Consider the following 26,421-nt stretch of genomic DNA (forward strand, 5'->3'; position numbering starts at 1 on the left):
TAAACACACGGTAGTAGCTTTTATGTCACTGCAGGTGTCAGAAAAAGTACTAAAGTGTTGGGGAAAGGCTGGCAGAGGGTCACACAATCTTCACAAAATTTTGTTCAAGGAGAGATGATTTCTTCTGGCTTAGCCACAAGACCTTATGAAAGTGTCTAAAAGCCACTGAAGTCAAAAGGCTTTAAAACACATGCTAACCATTAGAATACACTTAAGCACCACTGCTGAATAAAAATGTTTTCCTGAATCAGGGCCACAGACAGGCTCAGAGCTTCTCTCTGTGACCCGGCATTTCGTGTGGGTTGCTGTTAAGTGTTGCCCTGAGGAACTGGAACTGGATATTCCACATGATGATTCAACAATCAACATTTTTCCAATTTGTGCTGGTCCTTTATATTTCCAAGAATGGGTGGTCCCAGTTGGCACTGCGCCACTGTTAAATAAGGTAAAGGTGTGTTGAACAGCAAGTCTCAGGAAGATATTATTATTATAGTTACTTGTACGGCTTGTAAAAGTAGTTTTCTTGCCAGCAGCAATAACAGTAATAAGTAACTGGAATTGTTTTATTTCAGAGACTAATGGCAAATGCAAATAAAGACTTTTTTGCTCAGAAAACAAGAGTCCTGTGAGTTAACAGAAAACAGAATAGCTGGTAGCTTACCCTCTAAGTAACAAATCCGGTTTAACAACAACCCACATGTATGTCTCAGGGGAACCTTCTTGCTAAATATTTCTCCCAAGCTCAGTGGCTGTCTATGGAAACACTACCTTAGGTCTGCTATTTAGAACTGTTTCCAGCAGCTTAGAGTAAGAAATATACATTGCATAAAAGAACTAAGTTAGCAACTCTACTGAATCTGAGCATTATTGTTTCCTTCAACTGTAAGTGCACTGTTTTGTAACAAGAACAGCTTTAATTACAGCCCTTCCTGCACCACAGAATAAGCAGTAAGGCTCAGCTGCTGATGCACTTTTTCTGTGGCTGAAGAACAGGTCAACAAACTATTGCAAAATACATTGTAGAGTAAGATTTGAAGCCTCCTTCAAGGTGAGATCCTCCTTTTTGTGTATAATTTTTTGGTGTCTACTCTGCTTCCTACTGGCACAAGCTTTTGTGATGCTTTCACTCTAAAGTAAAATTGGTTTATTTTCTGTAAGATTCCTGTCATAAGACTATAGTAAGCAAATACTTCCATCTCCTTTGGGAGATAAATGATGAAAGATTTGCCAACAATGCAAGTGAGTTTGGATACATCACAACCCAGCCCAGTCCCCAGACTTAATACCCATAATCAGAGAAGCAATGGACAGAAAAGAAAACAGAACACAAAGTTAAAGCCTGGATATAAATGATCCAGAACTGAGGAACAGATGAGCTAAAATATCATTCCAAACTTAGAGACTTGATCTCATCCCAGTGTGAACTGAGACTGGGTCCATGACTGCATAGCCTTGCTAAGTGGGAACAGAGTTGTGCCACAGCCCTGCGTCTGGTTTGAGAATAAGAGAATTCATTGTTGCTGTCTCAATAACTTAAATATTAAATGCAGATTGAGCTAGTAAATTCAGACTCTCAGTTTTGAGTAATATGGGAGGTATATGAATCCAACACTGACTCAGGCCTCAGGCTCTCCGGTTGTTTAGCCAAAGCTGTATGTTGGCCTAGTATGCATTTCCAAATTCTGTACACGTTCTCTCTCTCCACATATTTCTTGTTCTGAAAAACCTTCTCCCCACCAGCTTCTTATTCTTTCCATCTTCTTCTTATTCCTTGTATTGTTTTTTATTTTTCTCCTCTTGTTTTGGATTTTTTTTCTCTGTTCTGCACTTTGATTTGCACTTTTCTTTATGGTTTCTTTATTGCCCATTCTTTTTTTCTCTTTACTATTTTACTTTTCCTTACGTTGATTGGCTGCCATAACTGTGTGGGAAATGACTGGAAACATTCAGCGATCTAGAAAATGACATAAAATGAGTGAGTTGGGTTTTCGAAACCTGCATTTCCCTCTATATTCTTGACAAAAGAGGGGCTCAGTGTCTTTAGGAATCAGACAGAGGTGTCTCCTCTTTATATCCTTAACTCCACTCCCCTTACAATGTGTGCTAATGATGGTAGCAATGGAAAAGGTAAACAAAAAACAGTTCTGAGTGAAACTTAAAGCAAAGAAAGGAGTCTTCACACCTTATACAATGAACTTACAGATGCAGGTATTTATGGAGTGAGGGGACATATGTCAAAAACATTAGAAATAAGGAATGTGGTGCTTTGAATATCTGTTTCACAAATGCAGATCTAAAGGTAGAAACCTTTAAATCTAGAATTAGGAATATATTCCTGGGGAAAAAATCATTGACAATGATCTTATTCTCTTAATCCAGAAGTTCATTTCCATAAATTTCTATGCTGTATTACAGAAAAAAAAAAATTTTCAACCCCCCCATCTAGTCTTTAGTCCTTAATGCAGTGCTCAGGTGTGGTTCTACTTTGAAAAGGAAACCCGTATGACATTGCATTTTCTCACACTGATTTTAACATAAATTATCAATGTTTTAGCACAATGAATCAGGAATTTTAAGCATCCTTGAGCCACCTGTGAGATTTTTTTTCCCAAAAAAATTTCCTCTTGGAGACAATGAGGCTAACAGCATCTCATTATTTTTTCTTCTCATTGTCTATGAAAATATTCTCTAAAGTTTTGGGTTCTTATAGCATCTACTTACACATTTTCTTGCTTAATTAAACTTCCAATAGAATTTACATATTAGCTGTAGGGTTGTTACTCACGTGAACTGAGATTTATTTCAATAGATGTAGATGGATACGTGTCATATGCTTATACATTGCATGGATAGACCTACAGCAAGGTTTGCAAGGATGGGATTGAGATGAGCAAGGTCCTCCAGACCTACTCTGGTGACTCAAGACCTCTTGTGATATTACCTTCTGCTTGCACCTCAAGCCAATTCTATCAGGCATATACATGAATTTCCTTATCAGCCTCAGATTCTCCCAAACTCTACAGTGCTGGAAAGTCCAGTTGTACCACAATAGGCTCCTGGGTCTCGACTCCATCCTAGCATGCCTCTCACAGGAGTATTTGCAAGAGGATCCTCAAAGACATCTTTACATCAGACCAACACAGTGTTTGCGTGATGGGAAATGAGTCTCTCAAGGGGGCCTTTGAAGTAGCTAGATCACCAATGAGATCCTGAGCCATAGCTTTCTGCAGAATATCTAAAGCATTGAATCATACATATTATCCACTGACAGCTTAGAATTAGCCTGTTTCCACTGCTTATTTGAAAAACTCCAAGGTTGCGTCTTGCCACTGACTCACTACTGCATGCACTTAACTTTTTTTCTTTCCTTTTTCTAAAGAAAACATAAGCAGTGCAGTGTTTTTCCTACAGTGATTGCTAAAGTGACTCTAAGTGATATGTCATTGGCAGCTACCAACTGAAACTCTAGTGAGCTTAAAATATCAAAGTGTAAGAAGGATTGGCTGCTAACCTAGACAGTATGAGAGGGCTCTGAGAATGCCCATACTGGATGTTTCTCTGGAAAACTGTAAAAAGCGCATTCCGTATGGCTTCCAAAAAAATCCCACAGTCGCTACCAATGGGGAAACTGGGAGGCTTTTAGAAATCAACCTCAAAATTCTTCCGCCGTCTGTCTCCCTGGACACTGTGTTCCAAGATTAGCTCTAGAAATGGAAAAAACCCAAATTTTAAATAGCTTGACACAAACAGAATTAATATATAAATTGCTACCATTCAAGAAGATACTTCTTTAAATCATATTTTTTTCATAGATTTATGAAAAGCACAGTGTGCACTGCATGTGCTTTCACATCAGAGCAATGGATTTGTGATTAGGAATGGTGAAACTGTGCGCCTGCAAATTTGACCTGCATAAAGTCCAGGACATCATAACTGTAGGAAGGTCTCAAGGACAGAGTGTTTTCACAGAGAGGCATGTTTCCCAAACTGGTCCTTTCTTGCTACATGGTAGTCAGTACCTTAACTGAAGAATAGGTTATAGTGGCAAAGGTGTTTTCAGCAGAAGAGTGAGGCTGTGTCTAGACTCCATGAAAATGCTGTGATTCCCTCTGACATGTTTATCTGGTTTTCCATCCTATGCAATACAATACAGGACAGAAATCAGTCTGCTTGGTCCTCAGGTTGCGTACAAGCTACCTAGAAGAAGCATTATGGATGCAAGGTGTCTGTCTCTGGGACATTCTGAAATCTGAGTGCTACCGAGAACACTCTAACAAGTATCTCTTTCTGAGGATTTTATTCTTCTTGGTTATCATTGTCTAAACTTACACAGCTAACTTTGACTTTTCCGTTTTATGTATATATGTATGTATATATTTTCTATATTATCCAGGACACAAGGAGTGAGAAAGAGAATTAAGATTATTATTTACCCTATATAACGATAAGCAATACGCTTAATTCTAGTTATTGTTCTTGGTAAAGAACACTGCAGTACTGCACCACAAAGGAAACGTAATTCTTCTTCACTGATGAAAAAATAGTGCTGATATACCACAGAGTATGATTTGCTAAATTCTGGAAATCATACAGCTATTGTATCTCCAATACGCACAAAGAAAACTTATATTCACTGAACAGCCAGCTGCACGTAACTTTAGTGCAAATTCATAGAAACTGAATTCTTGAAGAAGTTCTGCAGTGTTGTTCACAATACAGAGCAGGAGAAAATTTAACCAAATAGCTAAAACATGACTACCTGATGTGTGCTCCAGTACATCTATGTACCTATGCTTAGGAAAACATAAAAAGATCAAAATCAAGCCGCATTCGTACTGAGAAGAACATATTCCAGACACAAACAGTAACGGAGCCACGAAATCTTCTGATTCAAATAAACTAGCACCTTTTGTGGTGTATAAATCACTAGTATGAACACGTGTTAAAACTAAATACAGATGAACACACTACAATAATTTTTTCCGAGTGTAACTCTTGGAATCATGTAAGTCACTGTGGTTTCCAAGAAGACAAATGGCCTGGAAAATGAAAAATAAATTAGTTCTGCGACTAATTGGAGTCAGAGATTGAAGGTCAGACTTGGTTCTGCAGTTGACCTTGGTGACCAGTGAAAGTCCAACTTGGCTCTTAGTACAACTTTCTGTATTGAAGAGTTGTTTACAGTAGAGAAAAACTGAAAGTGTACATTAGAAAACTTCCTCTAACAAATCTAAAACACATGACAAATAACAAACTTACAAAGGGCCATGCTGACAGTTTCAAAACCTTTTGGTAGGACCCTGCAACTTAAGATTGGAAACATTCTAATAAACATCTCTGCTTTTATACTTTGCTGCTTGTCCTAAGATACCTGAAAAAAAGTATCAGCGTCTCGAAGGGCTTCATCTCCCCCAGTCTTTCCCATCACATAAGCAAAATATCATTCAGCTTTGAGCATATTTTGCTTATGTAGTGATCTCATCCAGTTTTCTTAGGTCAAGAGACTGAAACTAGTGAAATATTGAAATAAGTTAATTCAGAATCAGGCCTCTTCTGTTTCACTCAATATGATATTAATTTAGTGCATTGTCTTGAATTTATAATGGTTTATATTTTCATTGCAGTGCTTAAAGTATTTTACTCCCTTCAAAATTGTTAGAACTGTTTATAAAATGCAACTGTTTCCTTGCGTCATGTAATCAATGACCATAAACTCTGTTTATGAAGCACCACACATACAGCAGGTTATACAATTTCCCAAAGCTCTGATGAACATGAGAGACTCTAATTCAAGAAAAGTTAAGCTTTTCATGCACAAGCATTATCATTATTATTCCTAATTGAATACACTTGTAGCCATAAAAGAGATAAGCATTTCCCTGTGGAAAAATTTACTAAGATCAAATCCTCCACTACTTCCCAAAGTCACAAGTAAATGTGTAATATGATAGACGGAGGAGCTGACTTGAAGAGAACAATCTGACTTAAGAGCTGGGATAAGGGCAGGTGCATCTCTGACTATGTGGCAGGGAGAGTGTTAGTTGCATGGTCACCAAGCTCACATCACATCATAGGTAATATAGTAGATCTGTGCTTGTCTTGATCAGCTATACTTGCAATTTTAAACTTCTTGAACTTTTCTGGCTTCATCTGACCTATTCCATTTACTTGCTTTACACCTTATCCAATCTTTTTGCACATTCCTGCTACTCCCATGTCAGATGCAAGAGAAAGCAGAGCACTGCCTGTTTTCTTAGCCTGTAGAAAGGAAAGAAAACCCGGTAACTCCCAAGTAGCAGGGTACTTCAGAAAATGTTGAAAATGCTATTTACAAATTGTTCCTATTCCCAAAGTTGATCTGTAATAGTTTGAATGCATGTCCTGGTCTTGCCTCAGATAATTTCAAAGCATTGTGGATTCCATTTTAAAGTCAATCATATCACAAAAATAGCCTTCCAGAAACTGTCTCCTCAAGAGCTGGAAGCTGGGATTTTTCCATGACTAACAAATTCCATGTCTGTTTAATCTATTTTAATTACAGTGATACATCCATTTTTCCCCTTCCATTGTTAAGTATGCTGCTACCAGGGCCTAAATGAGCTACTTCTGTCCTTGTTTGCCTCTAGTTTGGGAATGTCAAGGGTACAGACCCTTTACTTTCACTGTTTGCTCACAGTGTAAAGTATTCTCTAACCTCCACTGTCTTATCCAGTCAATAATCCAGAAGTCATTAAAAAAATAAATATTTTCAGCACAAAATATAATAATTTCTTGGACACTACCATAGCCAGATGACTCCTTTTTAAATTTGTGACAGTAGATCAACTGATAATAAAACTTCCTTGTACCACATAAGTTAGGAAGCTAAATTATCTAAACTGATATTCAGGGAAATATATGCACCTAGAGATTTTGATTTTTTTGTTTGGAAGATGGTGACATGGAGGATGCAGAGGGGCTTGCAGAATAGATACAAACCACATTCCTATGGAACACAGATAATTCAGTCCTTACAATTCAAAAAAGATTCTTGTAAATCATCCAAGTCACCAAACAAAACCCAAGCTCTGTTTATTTGGGAAGCTTGTGAGGAACCTACCAAGGCCTAGTATATGAGTGTTACAGCCTGTAATTTGTAATTGGTTGGGAAATTGTAAATTCTATGCTTTATTCATTTCTTTAAGTATTATGTATTATTTCTCAGATATGTAAACCCTGCTTTCCTCTTGGTTATTATTTGGTGCATTGCACCAGCTCTCCATATATGGTTATGTTCAACCCCTATTTCCCTTTTGTGGTCATAATTTGCATGCTCCACCTTAACTCCACCTTTTGTTCTGGCACTTTCCCTACCCCACATTATATAAGGCAGGAGCCACTTGTGTTAGAGCTTCTTTCTTGCCTACCCTTGACCTGTTCAGTTGTACCCTTTTTACTGCTCACCCTACAATAAAGCTGTCTTGCCAATTCCACCCAAGAAGTTGTGGGTATGCTTATTTAAGTGGTGCTCCCACATACGGGTAGCCCAACAACTACAACATTCAAAGGGATATTTGCTCAGTAACATCACTGAAAGAAATAATATGAATTTATTCTCAAATAGATCTTAAGGTTCTTGGAAACTTTACAGGCAAATGGTATGTATGGACCATGTCCAAAGAATTTTCTACTGTCACAGAAGAGAGACAACAGAACCTCCTAAATGCTGGTTTGTATGTCAGAGAGGAGAAAAGCAGGAACTAAGATGGTATTGAAGTGGCATCTTCCAATTTTTTGAACCATCTTTACAGTTCTTATCTATACCAGCAGATGGAGAGAGCATAGAATGAAAATGATTCTCATCTCTGGTGTAGTGAATGAGACTCATGTCCAGCTCAAGTGATCACAGCACAGGGCTGTCTCCAAGATACATTAAAATCCCAAAGCCCCTACCTGTTCTCAGGCCTTGTTGCTGTCCTGCTCTCACCTCCAGATCTCCCTCCGCCATGTAAAGTAGAGGAGACAGACATCCCACTCGAGAACTGAAAGAGTAATTCCCCCAACAACCAAGCCTGCTGTTTGCTCACCCCAGGAGGCACACAGCAGCTAGCCAGCTGTTCTTTTTCATGTGGGAAGCAAAACCAAAATGCTTACAGGATATTCAATAAATGGTTCAGCATTTAGTAGGTCCCTGAAGAAAAATATCTAATAAGAAAGAAAAACTTTGTTTCATTTTCCTAGATCCTTCTTGAATCTCTATTACAAGACCTAACTCTCCCCAGAGATGCTACCACCTCACCATTGAAAAATGTTGATTTAGAGTGTGCCCCTCAGCTAACTCAGATAAACTCTACTCCTGCAGATTAATAGCTCTCTCAGGAAATTTATAAAACATAGTGCTTTGGATTAAATTAAACCATAATCTTACTTTAATAACAAGAAAGAATCAAAAAATTGTGTCTGGCATGCAAATGAAAAAAGGTGTAAAAAATCTTACTGTACCCACCTTAGGTGATAATATTAAAACACAGTTTGGGAAAATAATGTTCCTGTCATCAGATATTCTCCACTTACATTTTATTATTGTTATGAAATACTTTTTGACTTGCAGTTGATGAGACTTCAAAGGAAAATACTCTACAAAATATGCCACAAAAAAGAGTTCAACTTACACACTGCTATTTTTCCATAGTTATTAAAACTAAAATGTCCATATATAAATGTCCCCAGAGCACAAGTTTCCAATATCAATTAATTGTTAATTAAAAAAAGTTATTAAAATACTTTGCCAATAAATTATGCAATGATAATACAAGCATGGAAAGTTACAGAAACTGTGAGAAGTAATATAATAGCAGGGAATGGGTAAGACTACATGTATGAAATTTGTGGGGTTTCTACTTTGTACTGTGAGCTCATCAGAGATCATAATCTAAGTCCTGGACTTGGGCCAAATTAAAACTTAGATGAGGGAGCCTGGGAGTTACAGGAAGGTGTATTTTCCTCTCTTGGTTAATGTCGACCTATTGCCAGAAGTAGAAATACCAGAATGCTGGAAGTATCCCCCATATTTCAACTGTCATATAGTGCATACCTGACGCTTATCTGTGGCATGAAAAATGTTATGCCAGCATTTGAACTTAAAATATAATTTAGTCTGGCTTTGTTGGTCACACTGTCTTCAAAGATAAACACATTTTGCCAAGATAAAAGGTCTCCCCATACTTCAACAACTAGAATATTCTTATTTGTTTGAACTTAATTTTGTCCTCTTTGATTACATTTACCTGTATAACAATTAAGAAAGTGTATGGTCCTCCATGAAATTAAAAGCAAACAACTCTTAGAACATCCCTTAATTTGTGATTCTTTAACCTAAACTAGAAAAAAATATTCTTAAGAGTATTACATAATCAAAAAAGCATTTGATGTGTTTGATGGTCAGTAAATCCATGTTCTCATTCCCATGGGGATGGATATCACCACAACAAAAGCAGGGTCAAGAGTAAATATCATAAAAAGTCAAAAACTGCATTCTAGTTATGGTTTCCTGCATTACTTGAGCCGTTCCCATAAATTCTCAAGACTCTGCTTTTCATCTCTGTAACATGATGGTCATGTGGGAAGCTGAAATATTTCATACGTGTTTGTGAGTCACTTGGTACCCCAGAAGAGTCTTTAGACCAATAGGTACATGGCTTGCACTCAGCAAAGAATTTAAGCTTGCAGTTAATTTCAAGCCTTCCAACTTGGATTATCCTATGATCCTATGATCCTGTGCTGAAAACTCACAGAAGCTCAAGGTAAGACTTGTCAGCTGTACATTTAAACCACTGGTATTTCATAGTACTCATTGACTGCAAAAGTTTTCAGTCACAAGTGACATAAAGAGTTGGATGAATGGGCAGGTGCTATTGAGAGCTCTGCTGTGCTTACCACTGAAGCTTGTCAAAAATTTATTTCAGTGAAAGATCTGTCAGTGAGATTCAGTTGTCAAGTTGGCTTTAGGATTTGCATCACAGCATCAGCCAGTCAAAACTGGAATGCTGAAACTTGACCTCAACACTGAAATTCCTGGACTAAACAAGGAGATAAGAAATGCAAAGAAAGGTATTTTTAAGCTCCATCTTCCTCACAAAGGTACACATTTAACCTTGCAACCTGACCATATTCTTAGAAATAAACTGTTTCCTGGTGTTAGGCAGTTTAAAACAGATAAGGCTTTAGTTCTCCACTTAGACACAAGGGTATCAAAGATGCTGAAGCATCTGCTTCAAGCCATTCTGCTGCTCCACTTGGGAAGATATTTCAGTGTTGGGTCTCTGCATGACCACTGCAAACGGAGTCACCACCACACTTTTTCTGGCCCAACTAATTCTCATGTAACAGCAGGGAAGTAAAACATCTTCACCATGAGAGTTTAAACATGGGTTTTCGGTTTATAGACAGACTGTGTCTTAAAATATTGCAGGTCCGGGTTCTAAATCTGTCTTCCAAGCCAGGGAAAGGATTTGAATTAATATCAGCAATATCATGGATGAGTGCAACAAATGAATTAGATCTCTCTTCTGCAGCAATGACAGCAGTAACAGAATCTTTAATTTGTGTACCAAAATATATTCCAACACGTACTATCTAGTGTCCATTATCTGAAATCTTCTTTAGTTGAAATGAAAACACTTCTGGTATTATAGCAACCATCAAACTGAAAAAATATTGAAAAGGAATTATTTTTATTCTTGAATTATGCACTCTCTTATAATAGTTTGCATTGTTGTTTGGTTTGTTTTAGTTAGAATTGATACTACATTTCAGGAAAACCTAGGAAATTTCTGAATTATACAATAAATTTTTAAATTCTTTACATTTTTCCTATACATAACATGAATCATTATAACTGAAACCCTGAATGCAGAATTCTCTAAGAGAACATTAAAGCCTATCGTCTCCAATATACTCTTCCTAAATGTGTTTGCAGGAGACAGGCATCTCAAATCAGAGTCTTACTACAGCTTCATATAGCATTTAAAATTCAGTGAAGGGTTTTTTAATAGAATAGAAAAGACACAGTATTCACCCACATATCACTCTCAGGATACAGACTACTGGACAATTTTTGGCTAATATACACTGCCACATTGAGTCTTGTCGTTGAGCATCAACCAGTTTGACACACAGTGCCCCATGTGGAACAGTCATGTGGTTGCATGAGCTCTGCATTTCAAGAGGGACTGTATCTTCCCGTTTCCTCATGTCTGACGGATGTTGCTCAAATTTTTAGTATTCTTTTCATGGGAAAATGCCTGCTTTGTTTATGCTGTGAAACTACCTTCAATACGGAAACTATCAGTCCATTCAAATTTGGAATTTAGAAATTGGAAAAAATAAGTCATAAATTGAATAGACTATTTGACGATGAGATTAATGCTTATACTGTGAATATATAACTTACAAAAACAGTTCTTGGGGGCTCTCATGGCTGTTTATATGCTTAGTCTGATTCTTCTGATATTGACAAATAGATTTTTTCAAATAACACCTAGCAACAAAAGTATTAAAAATCTGAATCTCTATTAAAAAAGATTGATACTATCCAGGTGTTCAACTGTCTTAGAAAAAGGCATTTGAGATATACCTTGTCTGCTGTAAATATCATTAGGAGACAGATTAGGCAGTGCTATATAAAACTTTAGTAGAATAGGGGGATAATGAAAAAACATTGTTCAAGTTCAGTGAAATAAATTGTCAAACACATGATGTGCAGAGTCCCACAGCATCCATGTCACCAGCAGCAGGCTTCTAACACCTCATACAGAGACAAAGGCAATATTGGATTCTTCTGTCGTTGGCACACTAGAAACAGCTTAACTACTACTCTGATGCTACAAACAATTTTGTGTTAGTCACAAAAAAATTGTATTTGACTTTCTCCTGGAGGGTATAGAGTCCTTACCTTTAGCTTGGTAATTTTATTCAAGTTACAGGATCAGTGTAATAACCCTGATTTGTTACATGACATAATTCTGATGCAGAAAATAGTGATCAGAGGTCTCCAATGGAAATCTTTTAAGTTCTGACCCTTGGGATCAAGCACCCTTGCATTCAGTTTGGTTTATGTAATATAACTACTAAGCTGTTAAAAAACAAAACAGAAAAAACCGCTACTTTTGGTGAACTACTAGGAGAAAATATATCCTCAGGACTAAAGGCTTAAATCTTTCACAGGTGGTATTGTCTGGGGAAGTGTACATTTTCACAGGGGAATTTACATAGAACCAAAAGAAGCCACTGAAATACAATTTGGGTGGGAGAAGGGGAGTTTTTAACAAAGCAGTAAAATAACTATGTCTGTTTGTAGTTATTGGGCTGTTGTGCTTTTTGCTTAGTAGGTCAACACAATGTTGTCTTATTAATTCGTGTCTGGGCCTATCACACAAGGGCTGTTTCTTCACAGACAGTTTCGATCAGAGTAGTCAAACCAGCAAAATAGGACATCCCGGTCAGAATTACTTTTTGAACCCCGTTTTGAACTGTTGCTTTTTCAATCAGTCTTGGCAGATTTCATTATAAGATTTTTTTCATAGCGTGCACATTTCACATGACATAACAGTTTTATGTAAGGAAAGTTTGTGCTCACTCACAGCGTAAACCAGCATACAAAATACTATTAGTCAAAGAAATAGATTTAATCAAGTCACACATCATGTGACAAAGGTAGCTGGTGTACTTCTATTACAGTCTTTTTCTTTTCTTACTTTATTCCTTGTAATGATATTCTATACCAAGTACAATATCTCCTGACCTCTCAGAGACGGAATGGTGCGAAAAACCAACTTTTCACTTCCCTCGTCAAACCAGACAAAATAATTCAAAGTAAATCTGAAGCAGCTCAAAAAAGAAAAGAAGTTTTCTTCTCCTTAAAGTAAATCCCCTTTCTGAGAAAGAAACAGAAGAACTTTTACTATATGTTTTTAGCTTCAAAATTTTACAAGCATATGTCAAAACAAAATGTCTCATTAAAGAAAGACAGTAAAATATTTCATTCGGAGAAGTTTGAAATAAAACATGCAGCTTTTACAAAAATATAATAATTAAAAATTGTAACAAACTTTCAACCAAAATTATTCCGTGTTTACAAATTCTCAAGTACTTCTGACTGAAAATACACCTGTGGTTTTCAGTGAATGAAATATCCATCAAAACTCTTCTTCCCAGCTCCTTCTTTAAATTTTCTATGCTTTTTCTCTGCTACTCCAGGCAGACTTTTCTCATCTCAGCAACCTTTAATAGAGATTAATCCTCCCTAGATTTCAGCATTTTTTATAACTGTTTGTTTAGCCAAAGTCAAACTTATTCCTACAAAAATATGACTTCTTTCAACTAAATAAGGGTTATTGCAATATTTTATTATTATTAGCAACCAGTTTTAAATCTTTAAGAAGGTAAGTCTGTGCATGTATATGTCAGCCTAAAGAAGAAGCAGGAATACCAAGATTGTTGGAGTCAAATAAACTTGTTTCTACTTCTGTTTCAGCTAAAGTGTTGTTTTCAGTTGTTAACTCAGTAACTCAATATTGAATCTTAAAAGTCCAGGAGGACATACCAATGAGATATGTTTTGACCTCGATGTGTGATTTCACATCTCACAAAATATGATCTTGATAAAGTTCTCTTTGAAATCACAACAAATGCAGTTTCTATTTTGGTATCCATACTAAGTCACTAAATGAGCAAATTGTTCTTTGTAGCTATGGATCATGGAGTATATTGAATGCATTATATTTATTTGTAAGGGAAGTAATTACGTTATTCATATATAAGGGGTGAGGGAGATTTACCTTTTTCTCCTAAATACACACATTTCAACTTTAGGCACTAAAACTCACATTGTATTCCTATACATATGCAGTCCTCTATTGTGCTCCAGGCCATACATGTTGTAGGCATCAGTCCTTGATGGCTGATGAAGGACATGGGTGTGGACTACAACTGTACTGTCAATACAGGTAACAGGCTATTTAAGAAATTCCAGATCTGCCTGGTTTTCTTGTAGTTCCTGTCAATACACAGCCAAAAGGCACCAGCACCACTGGAAAAGGGGCTGCATTACATCATCTTGGGTTGTAGCTACTGTGGTTACATTTAATGATATTGCCTTTGTTGAGAGCTACTGGGCAGCTTTGGTGCCTTCTCAGTTTAGTACAAAGAGTTACTGCTTCTGCTGCCCTTTTTCTTTGCCAAAAAAGCAGGAACCCTGGGATTTCGTCTTATCTCAATTGTTGTCACTTCACAGTTTGCTTTAATTTGACGGTTCAGGATTAAACCTCACATCATTGTGTCAGTTCAATATTGGTGGATTAACTTGAATATATGCTAGTAGTAGTATATAGTAGTTTCAAAAGCTATAGTAGTTTCAAAAGCACATACAGGAGTTAAATGCTTTTTTTAATTACTTTTTTTGTTGTTTTCTGAGGGAATGACCACTCTCTAATTCCTTGTGGATTCTCTCAAGTCAGAGGATTTCTGTGATAACTATTTCTGGTCACAGTAGGAACAGAGTTTTCTGCTATAATGTATTCAACATAAAACTTTCTGAATATTTAGCTCTCTAGACTGGAGATTTCACGCAGATTTAAGAAGCTGTCACTTATTTTTTGAATGCTCTTCAGTTGCTTCTGAATAGTCAGCAACCACACCAGGGTGAAGCAGAGAACCAATAGACGCTTTCAGATAGGCACGTCTCTAAGACCTGAGTTATGACAGGGTGTAATTCACAAGTAACTAACTCAGAGTTATATTCTGACTATTTTCCTTTGTAGGTACTTAAAGAGCACAAGGGTGGCCAGATGAGAGGCAATTGCAGAGGAACGTTTTCCAAAAGCAGAACTTTCTGTCAGAGCGACGGTCACACAATTACATAGTTTCCCCACTTACTAGATATTTTCCTTATTTAGTCTTTGATTTTGTGTTAGAAACTTATGCTTTATAAAAGAGACTGCATCTGTGCTTCATTAAACTGTAAATTCAGGGGAAGGGGGAAGGAGACAAGAAAAAACTGGTGTTTCTCCAAACTTCTCTGGATTCTCCCAGTGGGATGGGCAAATGCAGAAGGCGAAAGACAAATGAAAGATTAACAAAGAGCATCCCAAAGAAGGGATAAATGAAAACATGAAGTACAAGATTTATGACAGAACACTGCTACAGATCAACATTACTCCTGAATTTTTGCTTTAGAAAACATATGTTTATGTTTCATTTAAAAAATGAAATCTGTTTTATTAAGTGTATAAATGAGGTTTTAAAACACAAATATAAAGAATAAAGACAAAATAGAACAATAAAGACAAAATAAAGATGAAATATGAAGATTGTTAATCAATAATGTAACTGTTCCTCTTACATCAGGACCATATTTTGCCATAAGTACACTTTTTTTTTCTACACTGTCCTGCACAGCAACCTTGTCTCCAAATTGGACAGATATGAATGGATCGACAACTCTGTGGATAAAGAATTGACTGGATGGCAGCATACAAAGAGTTGTGGTCAATGATCATTGTTCATGTGGAGACCAGTGATAAGTGGTGTCTCTCAGGAGTCAGTACTGAGGCCGATCCTTATCAACGTCTTTGTCAGTGACATGGACTGTGGAATCGAGTGCACCCTCAGCAAATCTGCTGATGACACCAAGCTGTGTGGTGTAGTCGACACATTGGAGGGAAGGGATGCCAGCCAGGGGGACTTTGACGGGCTTGAGAGGTGGGACAACTCATGAAGTTCAACAAGACCAAGTGCAAGATCCTACATGCAGGTTGTGGAAATCCCAGACACACTTACAGGTTGGGTGGAGAAGTGATTGAGAGCAGCCCTGTGGAAAATGACTTGGGAGTGATGGCTGATAAAGAACTCAACACAAGCCAGCAGTATGTGCTTGCACCCCAGAAAGCCAATGAAATCCTGGGCTGCAGGCATGGCCAGCAGGTCGAGGGAGGTGTTCTTGTGAGACCCCACCTGGAATACTGTGTACAGTTCTGGTGTCCCCAGTATAAGAGGGGCACGGAACTGTTGGATCAAATCCAGAAGAGGACCATGAAGCTGATAAGTGGATTGGAGTACCTACCCTACAAAGATAGGCTGAGAAAGTTGGGTCTCTTCTCATCCTGGAGAAGAGAAGGTTGTGTGGAGACCTCATAGCAACCTTTCAGTATCTGAAGGAGACCTACAGGGATGTTAGAGAGGGACTCTTCATCAGGAACTGTAGTGATAGGACAAGGAGTCATGGGTAAAAATTGGGGAAATTTAGGTTAGATATTAAGAAGAGATTTTTTTACTGTGAGAGTGGTTAGACACTGGGACAGGTTGCCCAATGAGGTTGTGGATGCCCCAGACCTGGCAGCGTTCAAGGCCACGTTGGATAAGACCTTGAACAATGTGGTCTAGTGGGAGGTGTCCCTACCCATGACAGGAGGAGTTGCGACCAGATGATCTTTAAGGTCCTCACCAAGCCCTTAAAATTCTATGATTCTAAGTATTCTCTTCTTCCTAGTTCAGTCCTCTGTCATGAGACTACCCTCTCAGAGATGCACCATTTACCCCTTCAATTTCTTTCTGTTCTATCACATACCTTCCTACTCATCTGACTTTAGATTCTGACAATTGCTTCATGCCACACGTCCTTTCTTTCCCTCCACCAGGATTCATATTTGCCAATTGTCCTATTTTTTCTCTCCCAGCAACCTGTTGGCCCACTTTTCTCACACAGCACTTGTTCTGTGTCCTCCTCCTTGTTATACCCTTATTTATTTCCATGTTCCCTTATGCTTCTCATCTTTTAAATTTAATATGGGGTTTACGAAATCAAGCAACATGTCTTAGCACTTTCTTAATGTTCTCTGCTGAGAACAAGAATCATAGTTTGTTTTTACAAAATGTAACAATGATTAGTATGTTTCAAATTGACCACTTGCTTCCTTTCAAAAATGTTTTCTAAATGGCCATGTCACTTACTCTCCAGTTGCAAAATAAGGAACATAACACTTTAAAAAAATAAAAAATAAAAGAAGCTGACTTCAGCTCTAACATACTGAGTTAGTTTTCATTTGTAATTTTAGATAAATTCACTGAACAAATTTATTTGTAACTTCTTCAGGTTATTTGAGAAATTTACCACAATAAGCAAGTACTGTCTGTCCTCTGCATCTATGAGCATAAATGCTTCTTATGAAGCACTCACTCAGCTCTTTTAGAACAGCAGACAAAAAGCAGTGCCTTCTGACTCTACTGTTGGCAGTGCCTCTGCCACAGAAATTCACTGTTCATCCACTTTCCACAGAAAAAAAATTTTTAAAATTTTTTTATATAGTTACTCATATGAGAAATGGCAAGTGCCTAATTTGTCCTATTCAACATGCAGAAAGATTGCCAATGTACTGATCCAACACAGGACTCTTTGACAATTCACTGGAACAAAACCTCATCTTGCGCAGATAAGATTAGAATAAAGTATGCAGAATTCAATCTGATTTCAATGTACAAATAAAAATTAACCAGAACAGCAAACAGGAGAGGAAGATATAGCCAGGTTATAGATATATGAATTTCATCCTCAAAAGAAAAATGTGATTTTGGCTCCTTCAGCTCAGACATGAAGCCCACCAGGCATTCGTTTTAATAAAAGTCCTTAGCTCTCTCCATGAATTAATGGCCTTCTCTAGTCAGAGGTCATAATTCAGCCAGAGGTCTATCATCTGTCCTGGATATTTGCTTATCCAAATGTGATACCTTGCAAATAGTGGCCCCAGAGAAAGAGTCTTGTTCAAAAGGTGCTCACCAGCTACAGTCTTTAAGATGCTTTGTGTCATTCCCTGTAACTTCAGCTCTAATAAGACTAGTATGAAGCTGATTTCTCCTCCCCAGCCCATGAATGAAAAGAAGCAGCAGAAAGAGAGATACAAACACCCTAAACTGGAGTTATGTTCACTCACTGCCAGACACCAGCCTGGACTTCTCTGATGCAAGAGTTTGCTAGATTATGACAAAAACTTGTGCAGATCTCATTCATAGTATCATAGAATCATTTATGTTGGAAAAGACCCTTAATATCATAGAATTGCAGAATCATAGAATCAGACGGGTTGGAAAAGACCTCTGGGATCATCAAGTCCAACCCCTGATCCACTACCACCCTGGTTACTAGACCATGGCACTAGACCTTGCCACATCCAGTCTCATCTTAAAAACCTCCAGTTTTTACATATCTTTGAGTCCCTAAGTGCCACATATAGACATCTTTTACATACCTTCAAGGTTAATGATGCAACACTGAGCAGCCTGTTGTAGTGCTTGGTAACCCTTTACCTGAAGAAATCTTTCCTAATACCTAATCTAAACCTCTCTATATGCAACTTGCCCAGTGATATTGCCTAAAAGTTAATGAGTAATTACCTAAATATGAACATAGACATCTGTGCAAAAGTCTTCTTTTAAAAATACTGGTTTGACTCTTGAATCTCTTAACAGCAGTGTGACCATGTGCTCTTGCATGGCACCTTGACACAAGTCACAGTGAAAGCCATTCTGAGTGGTAGTCACAGAACTGTCTGGTTCAGTTATCCCAACAGTAAACTCTTATCAGAATAGTCACAGGCAGCCAAGCTATTCCTCTCCAGAAGCAGGAAAAAATAGTTCATGGGGTTACTGAGATGCCAAAGGCAGCTCTGCAGGTGTCTATTAAACTCTGCTGCCCAATGAAACTTTGACAAAGCCTAAACTTGGGTCCAAGCTTCGGCTAAAAGGAGTATAAAAATCCAGAAGGAAAGACCTTTCTTAACACTCTCTGTTTCATATGCTCTTTTTAAACATTAAGTACTGGCCACTATTTGAGATGAATTTTTGTTAGTTTGAGTTTTGCTCTGATCCACTGCAACAGTTCTTGTGTTAAGTGGAAGCAAGAAGGAAAATTTGGTCCAGCGAGGCCACAGCTTTTGGCCTTCTGACTTTAAACAGGAGTACAGAGCAATGATATTGTTTTCATTAACTCCAGCAGTAAGCTGGCCTTCTGGGTCTAATCTAAAGCTGCTATGAAAAGAATTAATTACTTTACCAAGCTCTCAGTTTTGAGGAATGAAGATTATATTATTCCAGCCTGGCCTCCTTAATTAATTTAATACAGGAATGTTACTTGACCACAGTCTGTCTTCCACTGTCCAGTACTGTTACACAAACTAAAAACTAATCCTTAAAAATAAAAGCTTATGTTTATTATCTAATTACCAAGAAAAGTGAAGTTTGGACTTTTCCTATGTTGAGCTATATTGGCCCTCAAAAGCTAATTTAGATATTTATTTAGTCTGGTGAATTATTTGGTACTTCCCCTCGCTGGTGCCAGAAGGTAGAAGACAGGAGGGCACTGTTCTTCCCATCTACAGAACCTGACAGCTAGAGGAGATTCCTCCAGAATGACAGAAGGACTCACAGGAAGCTCCTGCTGCTGCTCCAGTGAAAACCCCTGCTGGTGTGAGACCAGGGCACTGGCATGACTTGCTCAGCAGGGACACGGCCATTCTCCACACCAAACAGCAGGCAGATGGACAGGCATGCCCAGCACATTTGTGCCAAAGCCATGAAGCTGCTTAAATGCACACGGGCCTCCCTACCTGCACTGCAGCATACAGGTAATGCCTACTGATCTAGTGGGTCTTTCCCACCCCCAGCAGGATTTAAATGAGGCCCCTTAGTCCAATAGCAGCCCCTGAGACTCAGGACATTGCCCTTTGCTAAGGGAAGACAGGATTAAACTCAGGCATAAAGCTAAGCACTGTGGGGTGGATCCGATCCTGCATTAGGAGACATCTCTTGCCTGCTACATGGGCTTTGGCATGGGGATCTCTGTCATGATCTGCTCAAGAGCTGCTTGAAGAAACGCTCCAGCACAGCTGACCCACCCACCAGGCAGAAACAACAGCACAGCCTCAAGCAAACATTCTTTCCTCCAAACAAGGTTATCTGAAAATACAGGCATTTCTGAGCACTGTGTTTTCTTGATTTGCAGATTTCTCAAGAAGAAAACATTTCTGATCCTACACAATCCACATTCCAAAAAATCTGAGGAGGGAAAAGAAGTATGGAAATAATGGCATAAAAACTTTTATGTTACTAAGCCTCTAAAACAAATTTAAAACACATGTATTTTTTTTTTTGAAGTAACTTTTTTTCTACAAATTGGACCATATTCAAGTCATTGCTTAATTTTTGTCAAACCAGCCAAATACAGAGCTTTGATAGATGCGCAGGTGATGTCATTTCAAAAAGTCCAGGGACATTTAAAGGGGGAAAACAATTAATGATTTCACCTCTGAATGAGAACAGTCTGCTGTTTATTCAGACTCAGTACTTGAAAACAATACCAATCTGGCCTACAGAAAATGAGATAATTTTATTTACTTCAACAAAAGAACTGTTTATACATAAACAAAGATGTAACATTTTTTCCTTTCATATTGAATATGAAATACGAAAATATCCCTGTAGTAACGCCCCAAAATGATCCTTGAGCCGTTGCAACATTCTGCTTTTTGTTGTACTTGTAGATTACTCTTCTGTACATGACTTCCATATTTACTGTAATGTTCCCATATATACTGTAATGTTCCCATGTATACACAGAGAGCAGGATGTCAAAATGGAGGCAGGATCATCAGATCAAAGAACAGAGTCTTGTCCTCAGGGAAATGAAAAAGACATGAAGAAGACAGGAATTTGCCTGTCTTTCTATTGCCTAAGTGATCGTCAGATTCAGCTTTCCTCTTTTTGGTCAATATACAGCAGAGCATGTGAAAACTCAGCTAAGCCTTTTCTGTGTTCCTAAAAGACCATGATTTGTATGAACAGTGACACTGTTTTGTCTACAGAGTAGGCAGAACACACTGTGGGTATTTGGAAGGATCACCCAGCCATACCATGCTTAACTTCTAGGCATGACCCCTTGCAGATGAACAGTAGGAGGTTAGTTTGCTCTACCATGTCCTTCTGAGTTATTCCCTTCAACAACCACCACCTGGTGTTGAAAGAGAAATCTAAAGCTGTCAGGTAGTTGGAGTCATTTAGTGAAAATAGCATAGCCACAAATTGATTCCTGATCATTTCTTCAAACTGAAGCAGTGTTACCTGCCCACTCACTCAAACACAATATACTTCCTCTCACTGACCTCATATAGCTCTAGATTTAATGATGTCTATACTTTCATATTTAATATTGAAACAGGTTTTCTCTGTTTCACCATGGGATGTTGAAGTTTTTCCTTCTTCCACCATTGCTAGTGTGCCTCCACTCTTATTGCCACAGCAGCTCCACTTTTGTGGTTGATCTGCCAGGTTCCCCGCACACACACACTTGCAAGGAAATCATAAATGTAGCCTGCCTGCTGCTTCCAAGACTATTCTTGGAAGTGCATGATATCTTGGGAAGCATGCAATATTCTTCACACTTTTTTGTCTTCTTAAATACCTCTGTTTATACAAAATTAAGTTCAAGTGTATCCTCCATGGGTTTCTCTATACAATGAATGCATGTTTACTTCTTTCTGTCCACATTGTCACATTTGGCTCTATGCCAATTATCTAAAAACAATAACACTAAGAAGACATCCCAGGTCAGCAAGTCTTGGCCTCTGAGATTACTGCCAACATATTTATGTCTTTATATTCTTTAACTTAATTGCATAAGAGGACAAGGAAGAAAAATATAAGAATGGCCATACTCCAGCCAAAGCTAAGTCAATATTGTAACCTCAAAGTGCTGGAATTTAATACTTTTAAGTGGATTCAAGAACTTACAAGATACTTGAGAAAACAGATACCAAGAGAGTACTTTAAGAATACTGTCCTACCAGCTTTCTAGGGATAATTTCTTTAAACAGCTAAATGAAATCCTAGGTAATATGACTTTAAAAAGAGGTCATTTAGTCTGTTGCTACAGGAGCATCAGCTATACCTAAATTGTACTTAAACCAAGAAGGATGTTAAGGATTCTGTAAACTCATGGAAAACAGTACCTCTGATATATTTCTGTCTGAACTTTCACCCAAGATCTCACATGTTGATGAGACCAAAGTGTGTATATCTGAGATTTAGGAGCCCAGAGCTTGTTTGGTCTAACACTGGTTGACTACACTGATCTCTTGGATCTGTAGTTTAAATATCAGTTCACCCAGGCATTCCCTGATGAAAGATCTAAAGAGGGTAAAATTTTCATCTTCATTTTGAGGGGAAGGAGGAGTTTGAAGAGGCTGGTGACAGGGAGATGGAGGGAGATTTGGGGTTGTACTACAAAGGAGATGATGAACAGCTGCATAGCTCTCTGTTTGCAATTGTGCATCTAGCAATTAAGAAGAAATTTCATTTTCATGGCACCCAGCACCAGAGCATCTTGGATCTTGTTCAGAAAATTAACCACCCTAAAAGATGACATCAGGCAGCTGTTTCTGCCTGAAGAAACACTCCCTACGATCTTGTCATTTTTTCAGACAAAATGACAAAGTAAAACAAATCAAGAAAACAACGAACCTCGAACTAAACAAACAGCCTAGCACTGCATCCTAGACACTGGCCCCAGCAGATTGTCAAGACGAAAAACATGTACAAGCAGAGCCACTTGGATAAGAAAATCATGCAGACAGGCTTGAAGCTTCAACTCTGCAAAACTTATGTGGTGGAACGAAGTAACAGAGAGGGACCTTTGGAAAACTAGGTTGAAGAGACCAGTTAAGAGTGTAAAAATAGACTAAATACTGATGTAAATTTTAGCTAAAATTTGAGACTGGTGTTACAGCAACTCACTCCATTTGTGAACAAGAAAGACCTTGCCTTACGTATGCCTCTTGAGAAACAGGAGGTGCTAGCAGAACACAGTGCAGAAGATAAAAGGCTGAGATGGCTGCAGTGAAGTTGCCATTAAAAAAACATAGTTTAGCACATAGGGAGGCACAGAAAGTTAGAGGCTGCAGTGCAGTCCAGAAAGAGGTGTTTCTCCTGCAGGATATAGGGGTGAGGGGGAAAGAAAAAAAAGACTAGCCATTTTTCCATTATTAATTACTGTCAATTATTTCATTTTTGATCATATGGGAATTGTTTATGCCATGTCTTTTTTTATATTAAGTAATGGCTATGCTCAGTGTCTTGAAGTTACACTGTGAAGAATTCAGTGGGCTTAGCTGTGTGATTTATATAATTTTACCATCATCATTCCTTTCATTGCATGATCTCCAAACAAGTAAATAGTTTTCAAAATGGGTTTGCATATACTTCCTATGTGACTGCATAGGTAAATCCACCAAAAAATGATTGATTCCTTCTCCAAGGATTCTTCTGCAAATGAAGTTTTACTCATAAAATTCTTGTAATAAAGACGGAAAAGGGCATGAGTCAGAGTGAAGTTTGCATCTGTAATTCAAATAAATATTTATAAGCAATGTTCACCCAGCTCTGTCCAACCATATTCCCATTTCAGCAAAAGGCTTCCATGCATTACCAGTGTCAACAAGTTCTTTTTGCAGTCCTTGAAGTCCTTCTCCTATTTATTTCACACACAGTTTCTGTCTCAGATCAGGTATAACCTGTTCGGTTTTATCCTCTTGGACAGTCCCACTCACTAGAGCTTATTTATATCCTAGATGGTGTATTACTGTGATTGAAGATTCTACTGTTCTCCCTCAGAAGAATTTCTGCAGACATTAGACATTTCTGACTAGATTTTCAAAGAATCACAGAACCTTTTATGTTGGAGAAGTCCTTTAAGATTGAGTCCAACCATAAATATGACCCACTATTTAAGTCCTGTGCCCTTCACAGTTTGCTAGAGCCAAAGGGCCATAAACTCAACAACAGTCATGTAATTCTGGAGACTGGGCAAATAGCTTGGGCGAAGCCATCTCTCTGTATCCAAGGCTTGAGAAACATCTGTGGAGACATTCCCGCCCATTCTGCTCTGCCAGAAGATGCAAAGTGGATGAGTCAGGCACAGAAAGTTCATTCCCTCAACTTCTGCTCTTAGAGGTAATAAAATAAGCAACCCTTCCCTTAATCGTGCCACAGCTCAATTTTCTCTGGTACCATCCACCTTGGGGGCTGGGGCTGTCACCCTGAGCTGGTGCAGTCCTCCCCCCTGTATAATAAGTGACCTCTGTGTGAAAACCAGTCTTGTTAAAACTGTTACAGTGAAGCTTTAATGAAAAGAGGTAGAAATTACATGTAAACATATGAGTAAATAAAATTCTTTTCTAGATCATTTGATTAAAAAAATCACTACACAAATCTCTCAAAACATAAGGATAGACTGTCCTTTAAAAGTTATAGTAATGTAAATGATGAAGTTGTTTAGGGTAACATCAGAGCTCTGTTGTGCCAGTGTAGCTACAAAGAAATGCTGTAAAATATGTAAATGTAAAGAGCTGACAAAGTCACAAAAGCCTACCATGTACAGTGGTATTGCTGTGGGTGAAAGATAAAAGGAATCTCTATCTCTGTGCAATTTCTATGTTGCAACACTCCTCAGTCTCTGAGCTCAATCAGTATGTAACCAAGAAAAAATGCTTTCCTGATTTGTTACTTTTCTTGTATTTGTCTTTCCTACTTCATTTAAAATTCTTGTTTTCAGAAACAAACCTGTAAATATTTACAAAATTAATCATACTAAACAGCAAAGGAGATTAGTGAAATGCTTTGGTACTAAAACAATGTGTTTCATGTAGCCTGATTGTATAATTCAATTTTATATTAGAGGGGAGATATGTAAATACAAATGGTGAAATATGACCCAGTTTTATGAGGTCATATTTCAAATATAGGGATGAAATCCAAATTAAGTTCTAGTTGCTATGTTCATTGTGGAAAAACTAAATTTCATAAATATATTAGCACCTGGAGATATTTGGTGATTTCTGAATAACAATGTTAAAACATTCGTAAATCAAAATGTTTGAGTGTGAACAAAAAGCATACTTTTGGCTTTTGTGTGCTTTTGCTACTGAGATTTATTTTATTTGATCATTCATAACCCCTAATTCTTTTCACATAAACACATGTAAAACTTGTGTTAACTATTAAGAATAAAACAGTGTTCCTTTTTATTTCTTAATCATTTATCAATACTGTAGTAATAACAAAAACCATAAGAAAAAAGGATGCACCGCATTTGTAGATAATTAGTCTGTGGGTTATTTCTGTATAAACAGCATTTGCAATTTATTGAAAAGCAATGTGTTTTATAAAAAAAATAATTACTCAAATTGTATGCTATCATAAAAAGACAGTTGTAACGTCAGAACAAAGGCATGCAGACAAGTTTTCCCATTAAAAACACATAGGTATTGAAAGTACATAAGTCCCAGAGAGAACTGAATGGTAAGTAGAAAACAGAAAAAGTTTCTTCTGTGCAAAGCACTTAGTACAGCTAAAGAGAGTAAATATTTTATGTTGAAAGAATGCAATGTTTCTTGTGCTAAATCACATCAGATGTTATCACAGATAAATGAGGAGGACAATAAAAATACAGAGGAAACTAATGAAATCGTAATTTGTAGAACATCCAGCTCAGTGTAATTGGAATTGTAAACAGTTCCCTGCCTATAGAAGCAGTGGAAAAAAGGGGAACAGGTACAGAACACCTGACTGTAGAGGAAGTCCAGCAGATATCCAACAAAGATAAGCACAAAAGACAAGCAGTACAGAAAAATTGAGATGAAACTTGTCAAGTCTGATATAACAGCCAGTACAGACTGCAAATCCTAAACTTTTCTGGAAATTCAGTCTACTTACTACTTCGTTTGTATTTCTCAGAGAAAAATGATCCCTGTCTCACCTCATTCATCCTAAAAATTATTTATTTCCTAGAGTTAGGCTGCTATCTTGGTTGAGCTATTTCAAATCAAATAAAAGTGTGACAATAAGTACAATAAATTCAGATTGACTTGAAAGTTTCTGAGCCTATGCTACTAGCTGAGGCACAACACTACCCTGACACTGTTATTGCTGTCCCTGTGGTTTTTATTGTTATAGAACCAGCTGAAATGATACTACATCACCATTCACAAGGCTGTGCTCTTATCCAATGCCATTAGTGCTATTATCATAGAATCATAGACTCAGCCGGGTTGGAAAGGACCTCCAAGTTCATCAAGTCCAACCTTTGATCCAACACCACCGTGGTTGCTAGACCATGGCACTAAGTGCCACACCAAGTCTCATCTTAAAATCCCCCAGGGACAGAGAACCCACCACTTCCCTGGGCAGCCCATTCCAATGCCTGATTACCCTCCCTATAAAGAATTTCTTCCTAATATCCAACCTAAATCTCCCCTGGCACAGTTTAAGACCATGCCCTCTTGTCCTACTGCTGGTGGCCTGCAAGAAGAGACCAACCCCCACCTGGCTACAACCTCCTTTCAG

General features: G+C 37.8%; 1 long non-coding RNA gene across 1 annotated transcript; it reads left to right on the forward strand.

Moving 5' to 3' along the window:
* Positions 1-348: 348 nt before the first annotated feature.
* LOC108640519 lies at positions 349-14,890 on the forward strand. Its single transcript, XR_001921229.1, has 3 exons — positions 349-445; positions 924-1,048; positions 14,799-14,890. It is a non-coding gene; the product is annotated as an uncharacterized LOC108640519 (long non-coding RNA).
* Positions 14,891-26,421: the final 11,531 nt, after the last annotated feature.

This window comes from Manacus vitellinus, unplaced genomic scaffold, assembly GCF_001715985.3.
Source record: "Manacus vitellinus isolate BGI_N305 unplaced genomic scaffold, ASM171598v3 scaffold_36_pilon, whole genome shotgun sequence".
In the NCBI taxonomy this organism is placed as follows: domain Eukaryota; kingdom Metazoa; phylum Chordata; class Aves; order Passeriformes; family Pipridae; genus Manacus; species Manacus vitellinus.